Raw genomic sequence first — 25,805 nt, 5'->3', positions numbered from 1 at the left:
TGCTTGTGCCTGTTTGCTGCGCTACACATATGTTATACAACACATTCATTAAAAATTCATGTGATTCTTACAATCATAATATACCCATATCTATTTTCATATTTTTTTTCAAATCTTGAAATAAAGCTGGTAGTTTATAAAAGTACATGCAATATTTATTTTATCACTTCACCTACCGCTTGGCAAACTCCAAGCTGTCTCCAGAGGCGTCAGCACCCCATGAGAAGCGTGGGCTCATGGCCATCTCTGGCTGCAGCAGTGACCCGGATAATGTGGGCCAGCCAACCCCATGTTCCAGAGCTTGGGCACTGGAGTTACACTGCCTGGGTTGGACTCTACCTTCCCTAGCTGTGTAGCTAAGGAGAAGTAACTTAACTTCCCTTTACCCAGATAGGTCCATCTCGGTAGGATTGTGAGCATTAAATTAGATAGTCCCTTTTAAGCACTTAGTCCTGGGCTGGCCCTTAGTGGACACTAAATAAATGTTAATTACTGCAACTATGCTATGCTGTGCAGAAATTTTAACCCTTCTCACCCTCCAGGAGGATTTTTCATCCCTACCCCCCCAATCAGAACACTACCCATTGCTTTACAAGTATCAGATGCTCAATATTTTTAAGTTGAACTGAATCCAATGATTCGCCACAGTCTGTAGGAGAAAGTCCAATCTCCTTAGTTTTCATTGAAGATTGTCCTCATTTCAGTCCCCACCTATTTCCCAGCTTCCGTTTCTCCTCTGCTCTACATAAATCCCAACCATTTCCAAGGCTGCCTTGCATTTTTTTGCTCTCAGAATGCTTCTTTTGGACTGTTTCCACTTCCTGAAATAGCCTTCCTCCTTCTCTGTACCTTCTATAATTTAACCAATCTTTTTAAGACCAAGAGCAAATTGGTCTCTCTTTTTTGATTCACAAACTCCTTTGATTACTTGACAATTCTCTTTCAAAAAAAAAATACATATTTACAAACCATCCAGTTCTGAAGTTTCACACTCCCTGAATCCCCGTCCAGCCCCTGCTCCCATCTATGGTCCTTAGACTACCATCATCATCACAAAGTGACTCTTATTCTCAAGGCCCATAGTAATTCCTCTTTGGACTAATAAATTGTCTGTCCATTCTTTTGACATTTTCTTTCACCTTAATGTGCTTTTTTTTTTTCTCACGTCCATAACGTAAGTTTCTTGAGGATAAGGGCTTTGTCTTACACATTTGTTTGCCCACAAAAACTAGGCGTATGCCTTGCACAAAATGAGTCCACAATAAAAATGTGTCGACTAACTGTTCCCTTAGCATCCATAGTCTTCCCTCAGGTGATCTCATTCTGGCCCATCTTGTTAAACCTTGGCTGACAGCTGCCACCATTCTGCCTTCAGCCTGGACATCGCCTCCAAGGCCAGACTTATTTATCCCACAGGCTGCTTGAGCTTTTCATGCGGGTGTCCAATAGGCATCACGGTTGCAACATGTGAGCAGGGAGCTCGTGGTTGTTCACAGCACCCTTCCCTTTCCCTGGCCAGCCTGGTTTCTACCCCAGTCTTTTCCATCTCAATCAGTAGCACTTCCAACAATTGAGACCTGGTCCTTCCCTTTTACTCTGCTCATGCCCATCCCACCCTTTAATAAGTCATCTCAAATCAACCTCCAAAATATATCCCAAAGCCATCCCTACTCTCCATCTGCAGAGTTGCCCCCGTGGTCCGAGCACTCACCATTCCTATGTGGCCTGCAAACTGCTCTTCCTAGTCCCTCTTTGGCCCTCTGCAATCCTTCTCCCGTTGACAGAATGACTTTTTACAGATGTAAATCAGTGCTGCCACTCCCTCTCTTAAAACTCTTTCCTTTGCTCTTGAGATAAAGTCCAGACCATGTGTGACCCAGCTCACCTGTCTCCAGGGCTGCTCACAGGAAACGCCAGTCACAGCAGCTCTGTCTGCATCGCTCCAGCAGCAAACTTCCCTGCTTTGGGTTCTCAATCTGTCTGAGAAACTCTTCCTCCCTTCCCCTGGCTCTTAAATACCTGGCTTCTTTCTATCCTTTCTGTTTCAGCTTAATCTTCACATCGCCAAGAGATCTGCCCTTACCACTCCTTCTAAAGGGGACCTCAGAATGACCATCACCCCGGATATTCCATCCCACACCGATCCAGTTGCATGTAGAAAGTTGCTGTCCTGATCTGTTGCCCATCTTTCCCGCCAGAACGTAAACTCTCTGAAGGCAGGTCATGTTCATTGCTTTAATCCCAACACCTAAGAAAATAAAAGCTCCACAAAGGCAGAGATTTTCTTTCCTCTTTTTTCTTCTTTCTTTTGTTCTCTGATATTGTCCCCAGTGCCTAAAAAGGGGCCTGCCACATAGTAGGCACACAACAAATCTTTGTTGACTATTGAATGAGGGGTAAGGACTCAGTAAATGCTCTTTTGCCTGCATTATTGAATTAGTCAATCAATAATTATTACCTTTGGATAACTAGAGAGAAGCTAGCAAAATTATTTAGGGAGAATTCTCCTTAAATAAATAGCTAAAAATGATTTCCAACTAAGGCATCAAAGCTTTATGATCTATGGGTATTATTAACACATTGCTTATAAATGGTTGCATCCAAAGTCCTTAGAAACACTTGATACTTAAAAGTTAGCAAATAATTCCCTTGTTATCTTGTTTACCTTATAAATTTGCTTAGTAAAAAACTTTTTAAAATAGAGGAAAGATAAACTTCCAAATACATTGTTATCAAATAATACAAATTCAGAATGAATAAATCCTGAAATAATGACTTTTCTTTATAATTCAACTCAGCAGTTGAGGAGGGCATTCGGAACGGGCCTCTCTCAGGCATGCCACTGCGCCTCCTTACACCAGGCACTGCCTCCAACAAATCCTGTGCTGTCTGTAGATCGCCCGTTATATCCTGCAAATGTCAAAGACGTTTCTGCATACACAGTCTTTGAAAGGTCGGGGGTCATTAATCAAGAAAGAGCATTTACTTTCAGCTCGGAAAGCTGACGGTTCTCTGCCAGCAGCCACGGGCGATGGGGGCGCAAGGAGATCTGACCTTCCCTGCTGAGCATCTAGGCTTAGTGGGATTACGGAGGAAGGAGGAACCAGCCAGATGCTTTTCAGGCCTGCAGACCCTTCTTATATTTATAACAACATGTTTTCCTAGTAACAGTTTATTTTGCTGAAAACATTTAAATAAAAACTTCCAGAGCCTCTTTTGAAAAGACGGTTTTACATTCTCCAGTCAAGCACCTGCTTGCCTTTAATGTGCTACTATTTTCGTCCCTGTAAACATATACTCCCTTCCATTAGACTCGGGTTGGTCTCTGTGTAGTTACCACGCACACAGCTTCTAAGAATAGATGACAGTACAGAGGATCTTTCTGGCCAGCTCTGATGAACTGTGCTCTCTGTGCGCCCTCAGCAGCTGGAGAAGCAAACTCGTGGGCAGGAAAGCCTTTTCCAGCTCAACACAGCACACTCTTAACATGACAGCTCCTGAGGCACTCTCTCACTGGTTGGGAATATGTCCTCTTGGTTTTGAAAAGTCTTCTTACTTGAGTTTTCTCCCAATGGCCCTAACGTGACTAAAGAAACCTCTGACCAACTCTGGATAACACCTAACAGACTGGTCAAAACACTCCGGAGTCACGGTGACTTCATTTCCTTCTCTACTCCTGGTGAATTCGAGACACAGAGAGACCCATCTTAATAACAATCAGATCTGGATTTGTCCTGGGGACTAGGAGACAGCCACTCCAGGGGCCTTCTGGCTCACTGAAGGCTTGTTCTTATTTACCTTGGAGTCACAGGCTGGTTGAGCTCCTAAGACTCTGCTCAAGGTAAAAGGAAAGTAAGGTCAAAATTACCCGTGGGAATCCCTTAAATTGTCCTTAAAGTCTTATTGCAGGGCTTTGAGTATACAACCTTGAATAATAAAATATGTGAATGTGCAACAGTATGTACAATATATAATATATAAGTGTATGTGTTTATTCAGCATGTAATAAAGGATATATATGCAAAACAACGTTTTATAACAGTTTATGTCCCAGCCTCTGGCCCCCGCAAACAGAGGGGTTGAATTTGCATAAACCAAATGTACTTGAGTTCAGAAAGGCCCTCTACTTCAGAGGGTAGAGATACCTTTTGGCCTCTGAGCTCTATCTTGAAGGCTACCTTCTTGTTCTATGCTTGAAACAATCCCATTTGGAACCAGTTGTATACCTTAAATATTGTTTCCATGGGAAAACTTTCATAAATGTCAAGGACCTTAGTTAGACAAATCAAATAGTCACAAGAAATCCATTTCTGGGCACCACTGCCCCATCTGATTATCTGGAAGGCAGGCAGGGTTTCTTTCCCAGCTGGAGCCCTGAACTTTTCAAATTTCTATCTGTTAGTTGCTGCCTGTCTTCTATAAAATGATTCACTCACCTGATTGACTTTTGGTGTTGTACTTGAGTTTTTCTAAAAGCCATTAAACGTAAAATATATTCCATTTCTAATATTGTTGCGCAATCAAATTTAAATTATTTGAAATGGCTGAAGTGAGTGCTTCGTGGATGGGGGTATTTGCGCGTGTAGCGGGAGTGGAGGGTGGGTGGGAGAACGAGATTTTGCAACTTCTAAGCAAAGTGTTAGAGTCTCAGAATGGACTTCAATACCAAACATTCACCCTTTTTCTGTAAATGGACGTGTCTTACTGAGTTCTCACTTTGCAGAGCTGCTCTTTTTAAAGTTCAGCTCACGCTGTTACTGGCATGAGGAAGACCATGCTGATGACTCCATGGAGAGAGGAAGAATGCTCTTCCCTATGTCTGGTGAGTGGAGAACGTAGGACACTCTTCATGAGATACCAGGCAACTCTGTCAACTGGGATAACAATAGCTAATAGGGTCAGGGTGAGGATTAAAGGAAGTGAAAGCCGTGAAAGAGCTTGAAATGCTGCGCGGCACACAGGGAGTCCTCTGTTACTGTTGCTGTTGCTTCTGTTGCTGGTCTCATGACAACAGGTGTCCTGAGAATGAGTTTAGATCTTTTGGGAACCATATAGTGAAGTTTTCATAACTTACTGACCCAAGATATTCCAAAGTTATATAAAAGGCAGGTAGAGTTCACTGTTAATACTAGATATTCACTTAGAAATAAAGATTCAGCTAAGTCTTTCATCTTTTATAGCCTTTGGGGGAAGAGAAATGGGCTTGTGATTTCCCTGTTGGAGAATGAGTAGACGTCTGGAAGAAGATGACTATATAGGTCATTTAGTTCAACCTACTTACTGTAGCGCTGATAAAACTGACAACGAGAGAGGCACCAAGGTAGCAGGTACTTGTTGCTATCAGTAAGTCTACTCTATACAAGTAGGTCTTTTTTCCTCATTTGTCAAATCCCGTGGGGAAAGGATAGCCAAAATCACGTTTAACCATAAGATTGAAATTCAGCCCAATCTTTAAGGAAAGAGAACTTCATATAACTTTTAAAACTAATCCTACTGCAGAGGTTTAACTAACCCCACAAAGTTTTCAGATTCTTGGCCAAAGCTATAGTTATACGTCCCTATGAAGAGTTGAATAGTTGAACAATTAATGCCTTTTCATTATCTATTTAATAAAAGGTCACCTACATAAAAAAAAAAAAACAATCAATAGGAATAGAAATCATCATCAAAATTAGATTTAATGCTAAAATTGTGCCTTAAATGACTCAGTGGTGTATGCTCCCATCATGGGAATACCTGCAACATTCTTGCTTTATTGTGGGCTATCGAAAAGGGAGTGAAGAAGCTAGAAAAATAGGTATATTTCAAAATTAAATTAAATAATTATTATAATATAATATATGTATCTCTGAAACCTGTTAACCCCAAAGCCCAACTTCTGAGTCACTAAACGATATTGCTAAAATTTGGTAAATATCAAGGAAAAGGTGTAAAATGTCCAGAACTCCGAAAACATCTTAAAATGGAAATTAAACTGTGCATAGAGAGACCAGATAAATACAGTTGATGATTTTATTAGTACTCTAGGATTTCAGGGAGGTAATGTCCTCAAAAAGTTCTGTATGACACGATATTTGTTATCAATTGCTGCATAGCATATTATGCCACAACTTAGTGGCTTAAAACAACAAATGATTATTGTCTCACACAGTCTGTGTGGTTCAGAAATGTAGAAGCTGCTTAGGTGAAGGGTTCTGGCTCCAGATCTCCCATGAGGTTGCAGTGAAGATGTTGCAGGGGGCTGATGATATATGAAGCTTTAGCTGGTGCTGGAGAATCCCCTTCCAAAATGGCTTACTTAGACATTGGCAAGAGAATTCAGTTCCTTACCGGAAGTTGGTAGGAGGCCTCAGTTTCTGACCGTGTGGGTCTCTCCAAAGGGCTGCTTGAGTATCTTCCGAACATGGCATATGGCTTCCCCAGAGTGAGTGATCCAAGAGAGAAAGAATAAGACGGAAGCCAGAGTGCCTTTTACAACCTAGCTTTGGAAGTCACATACCATCACTTCTGCTTCATTCCAATGATCACAATGTGGGCGGAGACTATACAAGAGTGTGAATACTAGAAGGGAGAGATCAATGGGGGCCATCTTCGAGACTGGCTACCACAGACACCTTCCAAAATTTTCCATCATTGTTAACTTAAGTAAATGGTGAATTTTACTCACAGTTTCTGTTAGGATGCTTCACCTAATCACCATGGCCATTCTAAGGTATTATTCTGTTCATTTTCAGGAAGTGTTCATAAAATACTTGGACTAAAGAATATGGACAAAGGGAATTAATTTGAATTTTCTCTCTGGATAGTATCCTTTAGCAGTCATTATTCAATACCTTTCCATTCTTACCCCATCATACCTTTATTTTTCAAGAAAATTTAGATCCTGGGATCTACCACCACTGAAATCATCTTGGCCGAATCGTGGTGTTGAATGGGGCCATAACAAACATAAGGGCCAACATAAGAATACAACATAAGAAGAATACTCTTATCATGTTTCTCTGGATGATGAACATCTGTTAGGAATCCTGCTGACCTTCTTTTCATCTGTCCTGCCTCTAGCATTCAGCATGGTCTGGCATTAGTGATGCAAATAAGATAGGTATTAGAGCTGCTCTTGGTGACAAGAATTTAGTAGAAGTTCCTATACAGGATGATCTTTGAAAGAGAAAGTTCCAAACTAGCTTCAAAGGAATTCAGAGGAAGACAGGCTACTAGGGAGATAGAACTCTCCATGGAAGCCACATGGTCGCTGAGAGAAACTAGACCTTGTAGCCAGCTTAAGACCTGGAGGGTCCCAGCCTCAAGGGTCGAGCCCACTGTTCCGTCCAGGTTGGTGAGTCTGCCTCAGGAAAAGTGAAACAGACTTGGTTGAAGGAAAGAAAGAAAATCGGTAGGATCTGTGCACCAGGAAAGCTTTGCCAACAACCCGATCTAAGTTAAGCTCTTTGACACTTGTATCTGGTCCCCTCTAAAGCCAGAACAAATCCAGTAGCAATAAGCCATGAGGATAATGTCAGAGTAGAAAGGGTCAGGGTCAGAGAGAGCTGGGAGGGGTTTATATTTGAGGTGTCTGGAGGCAATGTAACCAGAATACACAGTTATTTTTTAAAGGAGTCAAAATTATAATCATGGAAATGGGGTCAAACAACAGATCTAAACCAGACATGAAGAGAGAGATGAGAAAACAGCAAGGCAAACACCCAGGAGGGTGAGAGGCAGGGCAGAAAGAGGAATGGGAGGGGAATACGGTTCTGAAACAGAGACTGGAAAAGATTTACTCCAATCAAGTTTTGCCTCACCACTCCATCAAAACTGCTCTCGTAAGAGTTACCAGTGAGTCCTTGAATTTAACAACACTCTTCACATTGAATAAAAAGTTCTATACTTTTTTTTCAGTAGTATTGGACGCAGTTGACCATTCTTTCTTCTTTGTCATAACTTTCTTTGTCTGGCTTCCAAACACTACATTGCCTGGTGATCCTTCTACCTCATTGATAGCTCTTTCCCCAAGTCTTTGGTGCTTGTTCCTTTTCTCCTTTGTACATGGTCTTCTTTTCTTCTCTATATCTACATATTCACTTTGTGATTTCACCTAGCACAATTCAGTACTTTCAGTACAATTTATGCATCAATGATTTCTACCTCCATCCCAAACTCTCTCGTGAACAGCAGGTTCGTGCCTCTGCTGGGGGGTCTACCAGACATCTCAAACTTCATATGTCCACAGTTGAATTTGTTATCTTATCCCCAAATCTGTTTCACTTGCAGCCTTTCCCATTTCAGCTGATGGAAACTCCATCCTCCCAGATGCTCAGGCCAAAATCTTTGGTGTCTTCTTTGAATCCTCTCATTCTCTCACCTCACCGCTGATCCATCAGCAAATCCTGTCAGCTCTGCACTCAAAATATATCCAGAACTCCATCTCTTCTCACCAACCTCCACTCATTGCTCTGCTCTCAGCCTCTATCTTCTTTCTCTGGTATTACTGCAGCCGTTTCCCAAACATTTGTCTTGTTTCAACATCTTCCCCCACAGCCTATCACCACAACACAGCAGCCAGATTGGGTCTTTTTGAAGTAAAAGTCAGAGGGAATCATTCCTCTGCTCAAAACCCATTTCCCAGAGAGAAAAGCCAGATTCCTTTATACTACCCAACAGAGTCTTCCTGAGGTGACCTCGCGTGACTTCTCTGACTTGTCCTTACTTCTCTCTCCCTTACTCTCTGCTCCAGTCATAATGGCCTCTTTGCTGTTTTTGAAAACACAAGGTACTCTTGCACTTTTGCTGTTCACATTGGCTGTTCCTTCTGCCTGTAACACTCTTCCTCAACTGTTCACATGGCTAACTCCCTCCCCTTCTTTAAGTTTTTGCTCAAATGTCAATTTCTCAATGAGGTATCCCCCGGCCAATCTATTTAAAATGTCAACCTACTCCCAACTCCACTCCTCCTGATGTCCTTTCATTGCTCAAATTTTTAAATAGAATTTACTGCTTGCCAATATATGATAAAATTTACTTATGTATACTTATCTGTTATGTTTTTCAGTGTGTGACTGTCTCCACTGCTAGAAATAAGTGCCACAAAGGCAGGAGTTTGTTTACTCACATGTTCTGACGGCCTGACATGAAGCAGGTGCTCTGTAATATGTGTTAAAGAAATAAATGAATTACATGTTGAAGAAATGGGTCTTGACGCTCTGTGGAGAGAAGACTTCTATAGAAGGGAGAGGGGAAGCAGGAAGACCAGTTAGGAGCCTGGCCTTGCATTGAGGTGAGAGCTTACGGGGTTTACACCAGGTGGTAGCAGCTGAGTAATCCTGGTTCTGGCCGAGTCACCTCATCTGAACAGAGCTGGCCTCCCTGTTAGTGAGTATGGCTCACTATGTCCCCATTTAGTCCCGGCCTTACTCCTAAATCTTGTTGGATAGCATCTCTTGAAAGCCCAGCTTAAATGTTAATATCCACATGAAGCCCTACAAACCCCTGCCCCACCCCAGGCCGAATTCGTTGCTCCTTCTTCTTGTTTCCACAACAACTTGCCCATACCTTTTATATAATACTCGTCACACTGTATGAAAATTAGAATACGTGTCTTCACATAGTTGTGAATTTGTACTTCCACTGCTAGATTGTGAGCCCCCTGAGAACAATGACTATATTTTATTGGTTTTTATCTTTGTAACTAAACCAAGATTAATGCCTGCCCATGGTAAATGCTCAGCAAATAAATAAGTAACGATTATTTTAGATCCAGCTCAATTAATTTCAGTTTAAAGAGAAATATCTTTTTGTCTTAAACAGTTATCATTTAATCATATAATAACAATAGATGCAAAATGATTCTTTCTTAAAGAAGTCATGCATCCTTATGATTTTTAATTTTTTTTAAGTAAAGGAGAGGGCCCACCATTTCTGCTATTTAAAAATTTTTAAATGCAAATAGTTCAAGCATAACAGCTTAGTTTTTTTGGTTTTGCTTTTGTTTTTTACCAGGAAAAAATCGGAATTTCAGGTGATCACTTGTTAGTTCCCAAGTTTCTGGCCTTAAGAGTTAAGCACGTCTTCAGCCCTAAAGAAGCAGTTTCAAGCAGTTGTGCTGTCAGCTTGAAGCGTTTGGAAACTGGCCAGAACTGCTTAAGAATCGTTTTCCTTCTTGTTCTCTTCCTTGCTGCCAGGCTCGCTCAGAGAGTCCATTTGCAGAATCAAACGAAAATCTAGCTCTTTCATGCAAACCTTCCTGAAGCAGCAAGGCTGTGTTTGGACACGAGAGCGAAGGCTCCTGTAATGGAAGCCCTGAGGGTGATTTCTCTCTACCCCGAGCTTGGCAAGGTCCTCTCCACCACGGAGCGATGACATGGAGGATCAAACAGCTCTCTCCAAGCCAGGCCCCATCAGACTTGCCTTTTCTAAATATAGTGCACTTCAGTAAACACCGTGTGAATCTGCACTTCGCCTGCTGGGAAATGCATTGTCACCTCCATCACAATTTTGTGCACGTGTGTAAGTATGTATATCTTATTAGACCCTCTTTTATCAACTGAAATGACTGAGCCAATTCCCTTTTTATTTTAAAATTTGACGTTCAATCAGTTTCTGCTCAGTGCTTTAGATAACTTAACTTGAGGAAAAGTGTTCTGCATGAGGGAGGGTTGAATGAATTGAAGTTCAACAATAGACAAGGTTGAGGGCTCGGAAATTCTTGAAAATACCACCTTAGGCCCTGCTGCTGAGGTACACTGCCCTGTGTCCGTGATGCGACACTTCCACCAGGCAAATAAGGACGGGTGGATCAAATTAAGACAATTCACGGCTTTAGACAAATCCTCCTGAGCACTGTCTGCTGATAAGACTACAAGAGCATGTTCTGTTTCATTGTCTGAAAGCCCCTGATGCTGACGCTGCCGTCCCTAGTTTTGGTTAATGTGCACCTTTGATCCTGATGGACGCTACACATCTCTGTTCTGTAGCCAGCACCTGATCCTCTGGCTGCTGTTCACCCTCACCTAAAAAAAGAACAGGAGAGAAAGCACACCAAGTGTGCAAAGTTCAACAATAGTTTAGGACAGGAGCCAAGAACATAATCTCCAGTAGGAGCCAGGGGCCCGCCAGGGCAGCATGTGGAGATCTGAGCTGACGTGGGCCCACCAGGCTCCTGTGCGGGTGGGAAAGACAGAGATCTGAATAACCGCACAGGGGCAGAGCTCACTCTCTGTGGAACATCTGAAGGGGGACTCTTTCTGAGACCAGCTTCCTTCACCACTGGGCCCAACTACTTCAGTCGTGACCTAGGAGAACGCTCGGAGCCCCGTGACTCAGGACTCGCTCCATCTATGGCTGTCAATACCTGTGATCTTGGAGGGAGGGTTTCATTCCTTTACAGATCAATTTCTACTTCATTAGTTTATCAAGTCAACCCCACAAATTAGGATCCCACTTTTGGAAAACAAATCTTTCAGTCTTGAGTCAGACGAAAAGAAAGAAATAAAACATTATATAATGCTAGCGAAATATGAGAGAAATAGATTCTAATAGGACAAAAGAGGGGAAGGTAAAGATGCTTTTTCTTTTTTTGAATTCTGCTTTCCTTCTTTTTCTCTTTTTGTGGCTACCAGCCATTTGTGTATCTTTTATGAGCTTCAGTTACTCCATCCTCAAAATGAGTGTAAATTAGGGATTTACGCATTTACAAGATGAGAGCCCCACTCTAGGAGAATCCAAAATAAGACTCAAAAAATGACTTACAAAATATATATTAAGCAATGGTTTTCTTTTTTACGAGAAGATTCCTCAGTAGGTTCCTTTAAATCGGAATTATGCAGACTAAAGCTTTTACAAACAGCTGTCAAGTGGTGGAAAGAATAAAAAGATCTTAAGTAACGTCCCAGCTACACCATTTATTAGCTACGCAACTTTGAACACTCAAGTCAGTTAACCTTTTTGAGCTTCTGTTTACTCTTCTATACAGCAAAGATAACAACACCTACTTCACAGACTTGTTGGGATCAAATGAGATAATTCGTATAGAAGCGCTTAGTTAACATAACTCATTTATTTGTGAATTCAGTGAACGTTCATGGAGCCTCTACTATGTGCCAGGCACTGTTAAGCGCTGATCTTCTGATCTACACAGCGTGTGACACTTTAATTTGCAATCTTCATCTCGTAGAGGCTTCCAATTTGTGTTGTGATTGGATTTGTTTGTAGTACACCCACAACTTCTTGGAAATGTATGAACTGTGTAAAATGAAGGCCAATTACACATATTCGTTTGCTTCTTCCTGTATTTCACATGCAGGAATTGTGAACAAAGCTAGAAGACTTACCATCCTTATTGGCTAAAGTGAAGCGAAGGAAGGTGCACGAATCTCAGCCTTTCCCAAACACAGACTGGAAAGAAAACACCTCTTGGTGTGTGGGTGCACGCTACTGAGGGGCTCGCCATTGTGAAGACTCCTCCAAGTTCCTCCGCAGTCCATGCCCTGAGCCCTTGGGTTGGGCACCATGGCAGGCCGTCCCTAGTGGGGCTGGTTTCTACGTTCCAGCATCGCGCTACATTGGTGGAGGTTCTGCCTCGGTCTGTTCTGATGCCAAGTGCTTTGTACAACCTCCTTGTGTCCTTCCCCAGCTGCCTGGGAGCCCACTGTGATCTGCACTCCTCTCCTTTCAGCACTGTGTGCAGCAAGGACTCGTTCACCTTGCGTTAGGTCCTGAAAGGGACCCTTAGTAAACTGGCCTTACCCTTAGCTCTTCTCTATACTAGGGCTTACGTACCTCCCATAACATTTCTCAGGAAGCTGTGTGGATAGATTATCTCTGGAAATTTTCATTTGCACAACGATAGGGAACAGTATGGGAGCATTGTGCAACTTGAAGAGGCTTTAAACACGTTGAAGTCTATGTCAGTCACATCTTCTGGAGTTGTGCAGTGTACAGCCTGTCCAGCTATACCTGGCAGCCCTGATAGGAAAACTAGAAGCGCTGGAATAATTTCTGAAGTTGAATCTGAAGCTTGATCATGTTTGAAATCCTCACTCTCTTTCATACCCCTGAAAATTGTTTGACCACTTTAATCTAGCTTTCTAGCCTGCATTGGAAAGTGTTCTGTCTAACCACAGGCATGCTTAATGCCTTGCGATCTATATCCTCCCCTCTATCCAAATTGTCACTGCCTTCAGGTCTCTGTCGCCTTAACCCTGAATTACTGGGGCCACCTCCTATCTGGCCCCCCTGCTTTCAGTCCCACCTCCCACCACCATTCTCTAGCGTTGACAGTGTGACCTATCTAACTCATAAATCTGGTCATGTTGTGATCTTGCTCGTAATCCTTTAATACCTTTCCATTGCTTTCAGGATAAAATCCAGACTCCTTCGCATGGAGACAGGACCCTTCACGATTCTGGCCCCTGCTCTCACCTTCTGCTTTTGGAACACTCACTGGCCCAAGTCAGGTCAACGCCTTTGGATTTGATACTCGCTGTACCTAGGATGCCCTTCCACTCCCCTGTCCCTTCTCCTGACCAAGCCCAGCTCAGATGTTACCTCCCCTGGGAGCAATTTGAACACATGCTAAAAAGCATGGGACCATGCATTTAGCAATGAAAATATCTCTTCAGCCCACAAAGAATTGAAAAATAACAGTCTTGAAGTAAGGTCAGAAAGAAAGTCATGCGTGGACCACCACACACTGATTCACAGAGTTAGATGCCAGCTGCAAGACGTTCGGAGAGCTCTACAGAGAGTAAGGGATGTGCTGAGCCTGTCCCACTACATTCCTTCCTGCCTCCAGCTGCCGCACAGAGAGAATCAGATGGCAGAAACGCCCCATGAGCGGCAGCCTCAAGTTGCACGGGAAATAAAAGTCAGAAAATGTAGCAGAAAAAGTTTAAGCTCAGGGACCAGAAAAACTGAGTTCTGGTCACGTCTTTAGATCTGAGTTTCTCGTTTTACTGTGAAAGAATTGGACTCTGTCAGGGGTTTTTATGTCGCGCTTCACACAGCCCTGGGTGTTCTGGATGGTTTTCAGGGGTCACCTCAGGGGAATAGAATGGACACAGAGGGGTGAAGGCAACTCCCCAAGAACGCCTCCACTCTTGTTGGATATTCTGTTTTTCTGTGTAGGATTTCATCTGAAGAAAGGGTTATGCTGCTTAAAATGCATTGAAAAACCCTAAAAGAGACTAATAAACAACAGACATTCCCCGAACTGACCTACGCTTCACTGTCTCTGGAGTTCAGTAAGGACCTGTTGACTAACCCACCCAGTGGCAAACTGGACCCTGCTATGCTCTTTGCCAGTCACATCTCCTGCTGCTCCCTCTGGCGGGGATGCTCACTGTGCAAGGTTCAGCTGGACTTTGTCCCCAAACCAGTCAATGCCAGTTGTACTAGTTGTTTTTTATTATATCCTTTTTATTACGTATTATATAGGCCAGTGACATGAGAGCCGTTTTTTCTGTGAATAATAAGGAGAATGCTTGGAAAGACTTAGTAAAAACAAGTCACTAAAGATATTGCAGTGGAATTATGTATGGGCAAGTTAACTCTTTGGGGAAAGATTATAAAAATCTGCATGGAATCTATTCTCAGATCTTCCACAAGATTCTTGGAGTTCTCATTCCACTTTACAGAAACCCAGCCTGGAAATTGTATGTGGTGCATCAGAAAGTGGGGTTCACCCAAAAGAAGCAAGAATGCAACTCTAAACAGTATGTGCACACTCAGATCAAGCCTTGACCCTACATGAGACTTTGGAAAATAAACAGAAATCTATGTTTTAAGATAAAACAAAGTATTTAAATACATATACATATCATTTTTATGATTCCCCACTTCGGCTTTTTCAATTAACTGCTAGTCCAACCATCTGTGTGTGTGTGTGTGTGTGTGTGTGTGTGTGTATATCTAAAGAACCAGACCAGAAAACATTCTGCAAACTCAAACAAACAAACCCATAGCAACAGCCCAAGATCTGAGGTTATATTGGCATTTTTCTTCCAAAGAGAGAAGAGACTTCTATTGAAGTGGACCCTGACTGGCCTTACATTTGTGCAGCTGTCAGGCCCAATGGCCACTATAACACAGACAACACAGTCGTTTCCAACTACAACAGGTGTCCTTGATTTTCAGTCTTTCTTAAATTTCAGCAGAGACTGCAGGATGATCATGGAAAAAGAAGTTGGACGAGAAGAAGAAAGATAGTCGGGGGTGCAGAGTGAATGGTGTGACCTGGAAGGCATTCTCTCTAACTGGTCAGTACGGTGTCTTGCCAGAGAGCTCTGCTTGGCGAGCCCAACGCTTCGCAGATTACTGATTCTGCTTTCAACTGAGATCAGTCACTGAAGGATTTGTCTCTTTCTTGTTGGACAGTGACAGGACACCAACCACACAAAGCCACCTCCACCCAGTGATAGTTCTAACTGTTTACAGCAAAAGTCAGCATTGCCAGGAGTCAATAGAAATGTGCCCACTAGGTAGGCATTGACCTAAAAAGTAAACTACATTCATGCACGGAAGATGCACTACATTCTTTGGTGGAAGGTATAGCCATTCTGAAATCTGAGTGTGGATCCCTGGTGTGTAAAGCAGTTTTGTGAAAGACTAATAATTTATTTTAAAGGAGTTTCTATGACTGTGATTAAAGTACAACCTTTAGCAAACAAAGAGCTTAGTGCCTTAAAATATAAATAAGGCATGAGCCTCCTAAATGGCGTCTTGTCACCTGTACAACTCTAGGCCATTACTAAAGATGTTTAGCTAGCTAGCACATGTCTTACTTTATAGAGGGAGTATGGGCGTAATAGAAAAAAACATTAAAATAATACAGAAGGATACAACATTTTTTAAAAACTGCTGACAATCTGGGAGATATAAGAGATACTCTGAGGCGGGGAGAAGGGCTGGCATCTGAGGATTAGCAATTCCTTTTGAGTAGGAACGGGCCCATGGGTGACGAGCCTTTCCATCTTCTGTGAAATTCAGGGCTAAGCACAGGCTCGGTGAGAATCTGTTGAATTTCCCAGAGAGCAGTCTGTAGAACAGAACCTGAGTAATATCAGGAAATGTCCCCCCACATGGTCATTGCCCCTAACTGATCTCAGCCAATTTAGAGCACCTCAACTAAGGCGCTAATTAAGTAGGAGCCAGATATTTCAAAGCTGCCTTTCTGGTGGAGTGGGAGTCAAGTTATTATGAGACCTCTTTATTCCCTTGGTCAATATTTTTCCTTGCATTCAGGACTGTCCTTACTTCTTTGAGGGGAAGCTGCATGAGCTTAATCAAGCCCCCCAGATTAAAAGAGACAACTGGAGCACAGTTCTTAATGGGATAAAGAGTCATGATCCCCAGCTTCCATCAACAGAGAGAGAGTCATGGAGCTTCATGAGAAGGGCATTAGCTTTGGGTCAGACCAGATGCTTGGATTCAAATCCAGGGTCTAATTTTACAGACTAGCCGTGTGACCTAGGCATGACTCAACCCTTCAAGCCTCTATTATTCATGTATAAGATGAGGTATATTAATCCCTTCATTATAGGGCTTATTGGGAGGAGTAAATAAGATAATGCACTTACTCATGGACCGGGTCCTTATGTGCCCTGTGTCAGACACTGTGCTGGTTTCCAGAGACTAGACACATGCTAAGCACATGGTAGGCAGTCATTAAAGATTTGTTGAGTTGACTTGATCTCATACAGTAAGTAATAAGGAGACTCAGAAATAAACAAATAAAAGACTAGCTGAAAGCTTTTTGGAACTGTGCTATGAGATAGATTAAGTAACTCTTTCCACATAAGCTCCCTAGCTCTCCTTCCCCAGAAATAGAACTAGAGAGAAGAAGCAGGGAGAAGAAAAATAAGATATTTTTTGAGATTAAAATATATTCATAAAAATAATGTATACAATATGTCCACTGCAGCATGGTTATTAATGAAAAATTCTGTTGTAAAGTGTCACAGCTTGAATCCTGGACCCATTTACTTCCAGGATACAGACATTCCAGGGCCGCATTTCTCAACCTTGACACTATTGACATTTGGGGTTAGATAATGTTTTGTCATGGGGAATTGTCCTATGCATTTTAATGTGTTTAGCAGAATCCCTGGTTTCTGCCCACTTAGATGCACCAAGTTGTAACAACCAAAAATGTCTCCAGACGCTGCCAAATGTCCCATGGGGACAAGATTGCTCCAGCTGACAAGCGCTGCTCTGGAGCATATTTGACCAAAGAATTAAAGAAAAAATATATCCCCAAGGAAGAGACTCAGCACACAGGCTTAGCCCAGTCTCTGCACCTCAGTTACTGGAACACCTCTGAGTGCAGATGTTTCTGCCACCCCGAATGGACCTCAGTCCAGCAGCATGTTCATGCCCAAAGGGGACAGAACTACAAAAACTGGAAAGATCTGCTTTCACTGCAGTCTCTCAGAGACGTTGAGAAGTATCCTGCCTCATCTTCTCTCCTCCTTGCCAACTCCACTGTAGCCACCCTGGCCCCCTTGATGTTCCTCAAACATGCTGTATTAATCATGTCTTCTTATTCTGTGCTTTGATACTTTGACATCTTGGGGTTCACTGACCCTGGAGGGACTCCCATCCCAGGACTACCAGTTCTGGAGACAGCAAACAACCTGCCTGTGAGTGCGCCTTTCCTGTGCAAAGCAACCAGTCCAGAGCCCACACCACCAGCCACTCCTCCATGGGCTCTCATACTCAGGGCCACTTATCCCTGCCTTATCACCCCAGGACAGGTACCAGACACTGGAGAGAGCCCTATGCCCTAGAGCCCACTGAAGCTATCCAATCCTAAGCTGCGCCTCCAGCCTGCCCATTCCTTCCCACAGAAACCACAGCAAAGACTCCTGCCCACATTTCTCCCTTACTGCCTCTGCCTCCTGACTACACTGGTGCTTCCCCATGTACCCTTTCCTCTTGGAATCTGCGAGTATAACAAATGATCTTTTCAATGGCAATTGTCTCCTCACCTCTTGGCCCCTCCATACCTGAAAAATAATGAAACCTACATTTTAAAAAGAAGTGCTTGGTATGCTGCCACCACAGACTTGCGCATGTCGTCCCACCACGTGTTCACTCAGAGCCCCGGGGCTTCCTCCAACTGACACTGACCCTGATATCAGTTTCCCCACATTAAACCCAGCATATATGGGGGTAAGACCAAAACACTCTTTCCCTGCTTACTCTCTGGCTTCCTGGCTCCAGAATCCACTATCTTCCATGGAGACAGACACCGCCAAGGACAAGCACCTGGATTATCTCCTCCGCACAAAGAGAGATGGGCTGGTGGGAAAGCTGCTGACCAGGAAGGTCATGGGTTCCCTCCTCTCTGCAAGTGTCTCAAGGCCAAAGACAGGCTGGTGGGAAAGCTCTGACCAGCAACACCATTTGCTCCCCCTCCCCTACCTAAAACCCCAAATAAAAACCCTTCCTTTTATCTCTCCAGGGAGTTTGGGATTTCAGCGTTAGCTGCCTTCTCTCCTTGCTCAGCACCGTGCAAAAATAAAATTCCTACTTTCTTCCACTATCCCCTGACGTCAGAGATTGTCTTGCTGCACAACGGGTGAGCGAACTCACTTCAGGTTCGATATCATGACCTTCCAGCACACAGTGTGCCTGTTGCCGTGGAGCTTTGCCCTGCCATTCCTTCTGCCGCAGATGACCCTCTCTCTTCAGAGGGTCAACTTCCACAAGACAAGTGAGTCCTGCGTGCTACCATGCCAGGTAAACACTTGGACACAAGTGCTCTGTGCGAGCTGTCACCATGGTGCCATCATCAGTGTGGAAAACATGTGACCTGGTGACGCTTCCCATCAAGGTAATTAACTGTGAAACTGCACGTTCAGATGTGCAGTGCGGGGCCTGGTAACACAAGAAAGGTTCAGTAAAAATATGAACTGTTTTTTGTTTACTGTAAATTGTTCCTAATGTACATTAACGGAAAGAAATGTGAATCCATTAGATATTATTAGTTATTCAACTTTACAGTGCAAATTTCTTATTTTTCACCTTTAAACATCTGGATCAGCTTAATTGGAAAATATGCTGAAACTACAAAATGGAGTGTTAGAAAAATGCTGCAATTATACAGCTACATAAACCAGAGTTTTTCACTGTACAAAATACAGATCTAAATCACATGGGAGGTTAATATGAGCAGTTATGACATCCATTCCTCCAATTCCAATCTATGTTATTTGATAGTAGTTCTCCTTGTTTGTGCTGATTCTAAATATTCTAAATCTGAAGTTATCAAACACATGTATACAAATCAAACTATTTTTAAAATTTAAAAAAAACAGAAAACTTCTCCCCACTTCAGATCTCATCTCAATCAGGAACTTCCGCAGAGACCTTCCCCGAGCTCCAGCCCAGGGCAAGGCCTTGGCCACTGTTCTCACCACGCTCTACTGTGTCTTCATAGCAGGTACAGCTTATGTTTGATTCCTGGGTGATCGTGTGATGAAGGCCTGCTTTCCCCCATTAGGTGGGAAACGCCAAGAGAACAGCCGCTGCGTCTACTTTTTCTCGATATTGCATCCCCAGTGCACTGCCTGGCATATGACATGGCTCAGCATTTGTTGATTGAATGGATGGATGAATCCTCTGGGGTCTCCTAGAAATGGAAGGAGTCTTGAAGAGAGCCACAGGACCAGTGAAAGGAAGTTGGAAGCGAGTCGGAGAAATATATTTTATTGCTGTTAACATGGCCTCATTTTCCCCAGGCAGCTGGATCATAACAGACAATATAAAGTGTTAAATAAGTTATAGTGCCATACGCACGGTGGGTACTGTACAGCCATGACAATCATGTTTGCTGTCTGAATGTCTTAGACATATGGCATAGCCACAGAAAAGAACACAACATACTTATTCAAATTACATTGCAGATTTATGTTTGTTAACATGCAAAAATAATTCTGATAGATTATTTAGTAAAAAGAAAAAAAGAAAGCAGATCATATAACACTTTGTAGAGGTTGATATTGCTTTGTTTCAAATTAGTATAAATATGTGCTTATGATGCTAGGCACTGTGAGAAACACTTTACATTTGTATGCAATATCTTCTAACCCCCTATAAGGAAGATACTGCTATTCTCTCCATTTTAAAGAAAAGGAAACTGAGGCTTTCAGAGCTAAAACACTGTCCGTGGCTCCAGGCTGACTATATTAACAGTTATTTTCTCTAGTTATTCAGGATTATTTACTTTCTCTATTTTATAAATTTTCTTCAACGAACATGGGTTAATTCTACAATAAAACATAATTAAAATATATATAAATGTTTTTAATGACAAAAAATGTTCTTTATGCTGTGTTAATTGTGAAAAACCAGTAAGATACATTTTACAGAGAGTATAATTTGAATTACATTTTTTTTTTAAAGATTTTATTTTTTTCCTTTTTCTCCCCAAAGCCCCCCAGTACATAGTTGTATATTCTTCGTTATGGGTCCCTCTAGTTGCGGCATATGGGATGCCGCCCCAGCGTGGCCCGATGAGCAGTGCCATGTCCGCGCCCAGGACCTGAACCAACGAAACACTGGGCCGCCTGCAGCGGAGCGCGGGAACCCAACCACTCGGCCACGGGGCCAGCCCCCTTGAATTACATTTTTTAACATGCAGAGAAAATATACTGGAAGAAAATGGGTACAAACATTATAAATGAGTCTTTTTTCTCTTTATTTAGGCACTTTTGCATTTTCCCAATTTCCTACAACGACCTTGCGTTTGCTTTCATTATTAAGCAATTTGCCAAAGTCGCCTGCTGCAGAGCAGTCGGGTCGGGGACTTGAGCTTCAGACTGAGTCCCCAGCAAGAATCTGATGCAATTTCACCGCTCACCCAGTGTCAGGTGTGCAAGGAAAAGATTTTTAAATATTTTCCTACAGCAAAATGAATTTTTACTTCAAATCTTCATTTTTTAAGAATGGAAAACCTTGATCTCAACACATTTCACTCTCCTTTCTTCCCCAGCCCACTTCTACCTGCACCCCTGCCGTCTCCCCTTCCTGGCCATCCACATCCATGAGTTACTGCATCTCAAAACGTCAGCTAAAAATTAACATGCTACTATTCCAGAAATTTTTTTTTCCCTCAAGTCAGTGGTACTGAAACACTGAAACAATCAGGTCCCAAGGCAGACCAGCCTGGATTCACAGTCTGAGTGATGAGCACACTGGCCTTAGCTAGGGAGAACCAAGCTGTAAAAACTGGGCACTCCTGTGACTTAGTCAGCCAGGCTGACGTGACCTCTCTCTCCTCAGGTTGAGGATTTACTGTCAAACGGAGAGAGAATCCTCTTTACCTAGAAAGGGCGGTCACACCAGGTCACCCTGGAGGGAACTAAAAGAGTACTTTGAAGCCTAAGCTGGCAGTTGCTTTTGCCTATTAAGTAGTCTTTCTGCTCTGGAGCAGATGGCGTTGGCAGCACCACGTAAGTCACCCTGGAAAGACACAAACACATTGAGAAATCAGCTTTGACTTTCCACATTAAAAACCACTTTCCATATATATAAAACCACTAGCATTTATATGGTGTTTACTCTGCAGGCTGATGTGTCTGTATTTTCAATGCCCACCTAACCCGGAGCTTGGCACACCCTGGGCTCTCAATATCCGCTGTATCAATGATAAACGGATGGTAAATGAATTCACCTTTTCATGAAAGGTGACTATCCACAGATAATATGCACATAGCTATGACACAATTCAAATGTATTTTATCCATAAAATGACACACGCAGAGTCTTAAGGAAAGAACCTAACTCGCTGCTTGTCCCAGAGCTCCAGAGCTGGAGCCGAGCTATCACGCTGCAAGGATACATCTGGAGTAGGAAACATTTAGAGTTGAGCCATGTTGAGTAGGGGAAGGAGGGAATTCCTTGCTGTGTCCTTCGCTGTCCTGGCTCACAGCAGAGTGGACTTCCAAGTGGAGGCATGCCAGGGGACCAGAGCCACTGCAGGGTCAGCCTCAAGCCAGTTTATCCCGCAACTCAGGAGACCCTCAGATGGACCTGCATTCCCTACATACCCAGGACGAGCCACAGGGACACAAGCAGAGAGGCGGTAACTCCTCACGGTGGCTGCAGAGTGTTCGGGGTCTTTTGAACCTGGTACTGAAATCAGCCAAGAATCCAATCGAATGCAGATCTCATAATGAGTTTGGGAATTTGGAACTCGGTGCTTGGCGACACCCTCTGTTTCCATAATCATTGTCATGATCATTAACTTCACAATTACATTTATTTGAACACCTACACCCCAGGCACTTTGCCAAGTACTTAGTTTCTAATCACTACGACCTCTCTGGAAGGGATTATTATCTCCGTGTTAGAAGGGAGAAATTGAGCCCAGGAGAGGCTACATGACTTTCTCAAGGCTCACAGCTGGGAAAAGTCCTGTCTTCTCAGTTCCACAATCCATTAAGGAGTTCCCATTACCTGAAGCTGCCATTTGGATCTATCTGTCAAAGAACCACAGGGGGCACCACAGAGGGGCCTCCCGAGCCACCTGGGGGAAGACCATACAGCAAGTTCCAGGGTTCCTGCCAGCAGTGTGCATTTGGATGAAGCTTCTCTGATTTCATCTATTTTCAGTACTAGTCAGCTGTGTAAAATTTAATTTAATTTCTTCAGGGCTCTGCTCTGATATTTAAAAAAATTAGAGGAAGAAATTGAAGCAGAGAGGAAGGGAGGAAAAGATTAAAAACCATTGGCATAGGGGCTGCATCCTGGCCCAGTGGTTGAGTTCCTGCGCTAGGCTTTGGTGGCCCAGGATTTCACCAGTTCGGATCCTGGGCACCGACATGGCATCGGTGATCAAGCGATGCTGAGGCCGTGTCCCACGTTGAACAACCAGAAGCACCTACACCTGGAATATACAACTATGTAATGGGGGGCTTTGGGGAGAAGATGCAGGAAAAAAAACAATTGGCAACAGATGTTAGCTCAGGCACCAATCTTTAAAAAAATAAAAGCCTCTTTGGAATCCTCAATAATTCTGAAAATATAAGTGGTCTTGAAAGCAAAATGTTTGAGAAATGCTTCTCTGGGACATCTCCTTTATATCCTAGAACTGATCTAGGCTATCTAGCTATCTAGCTATCTAGCTAGCTATCCTAGGATACCCGTCTCCTGGAACTGGAGCTGTGCTCTTCTCGTTGCCTCCTAATAGATGGCGCACGATTTTGATTTGTCCTGTTGCCAGTTACGCTAACTTGATGACATGATTAAGGTAAATCTACCAACTTTCAGCTTTCTCTACTGTAAATTTACTCTTTCCCCTTTGGATTCAATAAGTATTTTGTGAAAACATATTTTGAGGCTATATAAATTTCTTGTTTTTCATCATATTTTTACATCCATTAAAATTTTAACCTCCGTTAAAGTTTCTTGCCTGAATTATTACTATGATGTTTGCCAAAGAATGATATTTTAATTTCACCCTTTCTTCTACATTAATTAGTTGTTGTATTACTGTAAGAAACATTGTAAGAACTTTTCTCTTAATTTATTCATCCATTTATTTGTTTGTATCAGTATGGACTCATGGGTTCCTATTTAAATCAGTAGATCGTTTGTTACTATTATTATTTATTTTGATGCTTGAATTGTCCCAGCTTTGGCCAATAGGAGACCTTTCAAGCTAGCTTCTCTGTCCTCTTCATGTCTTTATCATTCTTTGAGTTCTTTCTTACTTCCTGATACAAAATGACTAGCATTGTAATTTTCCTGACCTAGCCCTGAAATCAGTCATTTCTCCAAGGATCCTCGTTTCTTTTTCATGGTGAGAGGTATTTATAAACCAAGCTCTGGATGCTAGGTGTGCCAGTTACAATTGCAGTGTTGCTGCTTCCAAGACTTCTCAGTGGGCAGAGCTAGGAATCATATGAGTGCGTACAGAGGGAGAGACACGAGCGCATCTACGTATACTTACATATACATATTTATTTTTATGGCCTTGTCTCTGTATTGAAAACTACAGGGTTTATTTTAGCTTTCTCCCTTTTTATAATTGTAACTTCCTTCTCTAGCTTTGAGAAACCTGGCTCCCGTTATCCTGAGCATACTTACTTACATGGTCGGTCCTCATATGAAGCCAAGCTACTGACCTTGCCAGGCTGCCCCACCACTAGGTGCACCTTCCTCAAAGAGCCTCGAGACGCCCCTGGGATGCTACCAGCTGTGCAAGATAGGCCTTGATATCTCAGGCTTCCGGTCCTAACAGCTTTTGGGATGCATTACTACAGGAGGGAGGGAGGGCGGGAGGAAAAGTTCTTCCATTTAATGTAGTTGAATTTATCAATATTTTCCTTCATGGTTTGGATTTCTTTTGTCTAAGAAATCCCTCCTTATTCCAATTTTGTAAAGATATGCTAACATATATTCTCCTAAAAGTTTCATAGTTTTGTCTTCCTCATTTAAATTTCTACTCTACTTGGGATTGATTTTTGACTGTGGTGTGTGGTAGTTGTCCAATTTCTTTCTTCTTTTTCTTTCCTTTTTCTTTTTATTATTATTATTTTATAACATGGAAAATATTTGTCCCAATACCATTTATTGAAGTGTATTTCTTCCTCAGGAAGTGAAGTATATTTAAAATTGTAAAGTGAAAGTAATTTAGTTGGAAGACTTGAGCAAGAGAAGAGAGAGAATTTGAAGTCTGTGTCATATCTGAGCTTTGACAGATCACGTGCCTTTACCTTCAATGGCAGTCAGTTTGGTTCATACCACAATGTTCCTTGAAGAGAAAATTCAAGTGATAAAGCTAAGTAGGCAATCATATTTCTAGTAGAACTGAAGGACTATTCTCATCATGTTGCCAAGAGGCTACAATATATTGAAGTACAAATAAGAGAACTACTCATGTAATTTACCATTAGAAAATATCGCCCAACCATTTGTATTCCCCCATTTCCTTTGATTAATACAATGCTGCACAAATGCTCATGGCTGTCCTTTGACATGAGTACTTGTTGCAGTTGACACTGATGGACTCAGAATCAGTTCTGACTGGTCAACTGGCCAACTCAGCAGACTATGGATCCTCTAATCTTTCTTAAGAAGATAACGTGGTAATATGGAATGTTCTCTGATTAAAACAATTGCAAAAACATAAGAAGCCATAGCAATAAACTTTCCAATAGAAAATAAATCTTAGAAGTATAGAGTATGCTTGTGAGTGAATTAAAGCCCCCCACACTTGATAAGGTGCAGTGCCTACATGATGCCAACAGTGTTTGCCAAGGATCTACCCTACCCTAAAATAAATCCTTACTATTCCTGAATCATCATATGATCACTTGAATTGTTTAAATTCTCTGAGCTACAGTTTACGTGTAGTTAAAAATTTCTTAACCACCCTATGGAGGCCATGCTCGTGTTTTGTGGAACAAGAAAGCCACTTTCAAAATAGAGACTGTGAACTCTTTCCAATAGTAATCTCAGGGGTAATTGATACTTTAGATTTGTCAGTTACTAACTCTTCTTTTCCTTTGATGGAAACCATGTCTGGTGCATTTATAGCCAGGGTGAAATAGTTTCACTGTTGTAAAACAGTGGGGGGTATCGGATTCTAGAAAATGACATCTCAGTTTCCTCGGGGGTGAGTCACCCAGCAGAACCTGGGGCAATGAGTAGAGCTGTTTACATGCGTTTGGTTACTCATTAAGAGCCTCTCTGTTCTGAAGATGAGCTAAGATTTAAAGGCCTCTTTTAGAGAGGAAATAGGAACTTAGTGGGAGACCCAGAAGAGAGTGGGTACTTTCCAAAAGAAAAGACAGAAATTTTGT

General features: G+C 42.4%; 2 long non-coding RNA genes across 12 annotated transcripts in view; one reads left to right on the top strand and one right to left on the bottom strand.

The window, feature by feature from the left end:
- The window catches only part of LOC103562972 (uncharacterized), a 28,398-nt gene extending 13,567 nt beyond the window's left edge, over nt 1–14,831 (top strand). For 5 of the 11 annotated variants that reach the window (XR_011538093.1, XR_011538101.1, XR_011538092.1 and 2 more), the window contains 3 exons: nt 9,050–9,274; nt 10,179–10,503; nt 13,354–14,831. This is a non-coding gene — a long non-coding RNA (uncharacterized lncRNA). Of the gene's footprint in view, nt 1–9,049; nt 9,275–9,996; nt 10,504–12,298; nt 12,578–13,353 lie in introns of all 11 variants that reach the window. The other 6 variants (XR_011538095.1, XR_011538100.1, XR_011538094.1 and 3 more) reach the window with 3 other exon arrangements.
- A 5,843-nt stretch (nt 14,832–20,674) lies between these two features.
- Nucleotides 20,675–22,151, bottom strand: LOC139082271 (uncharacterized). The gene is made up of 2 exons (XR_011538103.1): nt 22,047–22,151; nt 20,675–21,459 (listed from the first exon to the last, which is right to left on the bottom strand). It is a non-coding gene; the product is annotated as an uncharacterized lncRNA (long non-coding RNA).
- Between the last annotated feature and the right edge of the window lie 3,654 nt (nt 22,152–25,805).

Source organism: Equus przewalskii, chromosome 3, assembly GCF_037783145.1.
Source record: "Equus przewalskii isolate Varuska chromosome 3, EquPr2, whole genome shotgun sequence".
NCBI lineage: Eukaryota > Metazoa > Chordata > Mammalia > Perissodactyla > Equidae > Equus > Equus przewalskii.
This window is presented reverse-complemented; position numbering and strand designations above follow the sequence as displayed.